At 39.5% G+C, this 5,000-nt stretch overlaps 1 long non-coding RNA gene across 1 annotated transcript in view; it reads right to left on the bottom strand.

Moving 5' to 3' along the window:
• LOC147468969 (uncharacterized) overlaps positions 1-5,000 on the bottom strand; it is a 339,294-nt gene that overhangs the window by 333,370 nt on the left and 924 nt on the right. The window contains exon 1 of the long non-coding RNA XR_015192243.1: positions 3,779-5,000. This exon is cut by the window's right edge and continues 924 nt beyond it. This is a non-coding gene — a long non-coding RNA (uncharacterized LOC147468969). The remainder of the gene's footprint in view (positions 1-3,778) is intronic.

Below are 5,000 nucleotides of genomic sequence, written 5' to 3'. Positions count from 1 at the left end.
AGGGAAGGAAATGAGTAACAGATAAGGAGACTGGGGGGGGGGGAGGGAGAGAGAGAGAGAGAAACAAACAAACCGAGGCACAGATATACAGACAGACAGACAACCAAGGACAGGAACGAGTACACAGAGATCAAAGACACACACACACACACACACACACACACACACACACACACACACACACACACACACAAAGACACAAACGACATCCCGGGAGGGGGAAGAGCGCATTCAACAGCCCGGGTTTCCATTGCTGGAAGTGAGCCAGCACAAGAGGCGTCTGGGAAAACCTTGGCTACTGACGGACTTACTCAACAGGTTGGAGAAGTGATCACTTACATTTGTCCACTTCCCACAGCTCACTTGCGCCGACACATATAACAGGTGAGTCAGCCAGGCATGTTTGACCGATTCTTACTCACCCCCTGATCATCAATTAATCACCTTTTTAATGAGGATGATCGCTCTGGTCATGACAAGAATGATATCAGAAAAAATGTGATAATGAAGATGATGGTGGTGGTGTGATGACATTGGTGATGATTGTGATAGGATTAGTGACGATTCTGATGTTGATAGTAACAACGGTTATGATTTCCATTAATAAGAATCATCTGTACTCCCTGACCTGCAAGTCTCAAAGCACGACGTAGCGTGGTGGCCCAATTCGCGGATCGCGGTCAATTGCCTACCATTACCCTCCCTGTGATCAACCAGTGATTGAGTTGATCACCCTATCCTCTCTCTCCCCTCGTTTCAAGTGGCTCCATTAACTCCCCCTACCCCCCCCATCCCCCCCCATCCCCACCCAACACCTTATCATTCTCCCCGTTTCAAGAGGTCGACGGTCTCCCCCAGCTCCCTCCCCCTCCCTCATAACCCCATAACCTCAGCCCATCCCGCCATGTTTGCACAAGAGGGGGTTTACTGGATGGTTAAAGTAAAGGAAATACGTGAATCCATTTTTTTTTTTTTTTTTTCATTTTCTTTTCCTTTTCCTCTCCTCTTTTTTCCAGATGCTCCTAGGATTATCCCTCGGGGTGGCGTCGATTGAGTCCAATCATGATTATAGGTTCTTGATCTGCGCGATAGGGAAGCCTCTCGGAGAGATTTGCGAAAGAGAAGAGATCGAGAAATGAGACGCTTTTTCTGGAGGAAATTATTATGACGAATCACTCACGACGCAAATGGCAAGATAATGAATAGATATGTGCATGAATGGAACTAATATATTATTCAGTAAATAAATGCGCAACCAGCCATGAGGCAAAAGATGACCCTATAGAATATACATGTAACTGAACTTCACTATATTCATGAATAAAGACACTCAGTTCAACAAAACGACACATCAATAATCTTTTGAATATATACATGAAAAAATAGATAAAAATAAATAAAATAAAATAAAATAAAATAAATAAACAACAAAAGCAAAGCAGAATATAAAGACAATATTCACACCATCCCCCCCCCCCACCCTCTGCAAGCCCTAAATACGTATTAACGCTAAAAACTTTGTGGCCTTCTGCAGGAGAGACCTGGGCATCATTCATGATTTTGGCAGGCAGTCACGAGACACTAACAGGCTCCTTATCAAACTAACAAGCCGGTTTGCGAACGTACCTTGATTTGGCTGTAAGAAATGTGGTGTTTTTTTTCCTAACCAGGTCGAAGGTTTTACCGTAAGCTAGTACACAAAAGCGATTTACATAATCATGAATAGTCTGTAATGATTTACATGGCCGTGCTTCTTTCAACGTTCTTGTTATAGGTATTAATTAAGTGACTTACGTAACCAATAACTTGAATGACGGCGAACATTACTGATGGTGAGTAAAATATAAAGGAAAATATTAAAAAGGATAGAGAAAAGAACGAACAGGAAGAACTAAAAAGGGAAAAACAACAAACAAACAAATCACCTTAGGAACCACCTAACCATGTTTGTTAACGGACAGCGTTTGAAGGTTTACCGATCCATTCCAAATATTTGTACCGTTTTAGAATGGCCAATAGTTTGCCAAAACGAAGCTAACTAAATCAAACTGGATACTTTTTCCTCTCTCTACTTCCTCTTTGTTATTTTTTTCTGCCTTCCCCCTATCCTCCTGCTCTTATACTTCTGCTATTTCCTTTTCTTCTTCTTCTCCCCCCCCCTCCTTCTCTTCTTCCTCCTCCTCCCCCTCCTCTTCCATCTCCCCTCCTCCCCCTATGTGCAGAGAAACAAGAGAAAAGTGAAATAGTACGTTGAAATACAGCGCTAGGGAATGAGGTTAAATTTCACGAGCCAACAAGTAATTCACGTTAGCATGTCTGACTTTAACACCTTCATCATGTATACAAGTCGTTTACCAATCGTTAACATGCACAGAAAGATCCCAGTGTATTTCGAGGATCCGCTTTCGTCCCAAATAAAGAAGGGCAGACACCAGTGCCCTCCTTGCTTTCGAAGTACTAACCTTGCTGCTCTTCTTACGAGAGAACCGGTCTGTAAGTTCGTTTGAAGGCTTTCTTAAACTAGCTTTTGTGTCGAAATTCACCGGAATTATCAGCCTGATTTTGGTGGAAGGAAAACAGAAAGAAAGGGAAAGACAGAAAGAGGAAAAGAAAGTAGTAATAATGATAAATTATTAAAGAAAGTGGTTGTATACGCGCTCATACGCACACAAGCAGAGAAAAAAAAACACTATATACACAGATAGATATACATGAATACATACATATACGAACCTCAAATTAAAACATATAATATGATATGTACATCGCATACATGATACTTCAAAATGCTCCGAAACGCTCGGACCAACAACGCAATCCAAAGTCCGCCAAAGTCACAGCCATTACATCGCCTCCGAACACCGAAATCTTTATCGCCGACACACAATCCTTCAGCAAAGGCGTTTACCCTGCTAATGCACGCTGTCAATTCTGTCGCCGAATTCGAAATTCTGGCGCGATATTTTGATTTTTACTCGCTTATGCCGAGCGCGAAGTACGGTCATGTCGAGGCTTCACTTTCCGATGCCGTGTTAAGGAATACTTTCCTGTTTATTATCATTGTTCCTTGGTCTGTTCTTTTGCTTTTCTTCTTCCTATCACTAATTCTCCTTATTCCTCTTCCATGCCCCTCCCTTTCTCTTTGTTCGTACGTTTTTTGTCTTTTATAATTTTTCTGCTTCTTTTTCTTTTTGTTCTTGTTCTTCTTCTCCTCCTCCTCCTTCTTGTTCTTGTTCTTGTTCTTCTTCTCCTCCTCCTCCTCCTGCTGCTGCTGCTGCTGCTCCCTCTTCTCCTATTCCCTCCCCCTCTCCCTCTCTCCTCTTTCCTACATCATTTTCTTATACTCCTTCTTCTCCTTACCACATCACTACTTCCTCATCCTCTTCCATCCCCCCTTTTCTCCTTCTTATCGTCTCTTTTTTTCTATATTTTCGCATTTTTATTCTTGTTCTCTTATTACTCTTTCGTCTTGTATCTTTTTTATTTAGGTTACGTAACAGTTTCCCGGCGCCCATGTGCTAACCTCGCAAATCCACATACGTTTACAGTATATACACATATATGGTTCGTAAAATAATGTAGAAAAAAAAAACACATCTAATCACTGAGCCTTAAAGGAACCATTAAAAAAAAAAACTACATTGTACATAAATCAATCAACTGCAAATTCCAGTAGCGGTGATGAAATGCATATTTTTCTACAGTCTATGTTATAAGATTATGTAAATAGTATTTCACACTAAACCCGAAACTGCAAAGAGCTAAAAACTTGTCTTACCTTTTCATGGGAACTGAAGCAAGAGCGGATGTAGAGAGATAAATAAAATCCTCTGATTCTCGCGATTTCTTCGACATCTTGGCAACGGTATCACGCGATTTTTTTTTTGTTTTTTCTTATCTTTCCACTTATATTAATGCTTTTTTTCTTCGCATCTTGCTTTTGCGCATTTACTTAAATTTAGAAAAAAAACCACTAGACTTTATAGCATACCCTTAAAGCACATAAAACACGACAGAAAAGAGACGAAAATCACAATTTTAAGAAAGCGTAGCACTAAAGTAAGAAATTCACGCGAAGACAAACGGCCTTTTCTCGAGATGAAATTCACGCGCGGACAAGCCACATAATATGCTTCATAATTTATGTATCTCATTATTATATATGCAAAAATGTAAGCATTATTTGAAGGCAATATCACATGTAAGGGATTAGGGAAGTTAATTAATTATCAGATTAATAATTAAATCTAGTAATTATGTGCAACGTATAAACTTTTCGTTGGCATTGTTGAGTGATTATTATAGAAAGGTAGTCACTTAATTATTATCTAATACTCGTTAGTTTGTCGTTTTAATGACCGAACCTAATGAGGCAATTACTCATTATAAAACAAATCACATTAACCGTTAAGAGAAATATTTCGAATACAAAAATGTGGGACACGATATATTATTGAAAATAATCCTGCTGTTGCACAACGTTCCCTCATGATGCCAGAAGTCCAATCGCGTTATTGATTATTCACTGTGCATTGTTATAGCCATTGTTCATGCAGGTCGCTCATGACGGCGACTGCATGACGTCTTGCTCCCTTCATTTGGACATCTTGTAGTCTGGTCATGACCTCGTGTTGCGTAGAGTCCTAAGAGATTTCTCCTCTCACACCCTGCGTCTTGAGGGAACGTCTTCTTTCATCTTCCTATTTTTCTATATTTTCTCTTTTTTATTTTCTTCTTTGTTTTCCGTTTTATTCAGTTTCTTTCATCTTCTTCCTGTTATTGTTAGTTTGTTTTTTTTGTCTTGTTTTGTTTTGCCCTTTTTGAAAATCTAACCTCGTCTAACCTTGTCTTTCCTTTTTTTCTACTTTCTCTTCCTCTTGTCTCTCATCTCCCTCTTCTCCTTCGAGGCAATATATTAAGAAATAACAATGACAGTTAACAGAGTTGAATAACAAACATCTATTCAAACATTAATAAAATATAACATTACGAAGTTTTGT

This window comes from Penaeus japonicus, unplaced genomic scaffold, assembly GCF_977035675.1.
Source record: "Penaeus japonicus unplaced genomic scaffold, GWHDUDI00000001_assembly GWHDUDI00000025, whole genome shotgun sequence".
Classification (NCBI taxonomy): Eukaryota; Metazoa; Arthropoda; class Malacostraca; order Decapoda; family Penaeidae; genus Penaeus; species Penaeus japonicus.
The sequence above is the reverse complement of the archived record's forward strand: the minus strand, read 5'-3'. Positions and strand labels throughout refer to the sequence as shown.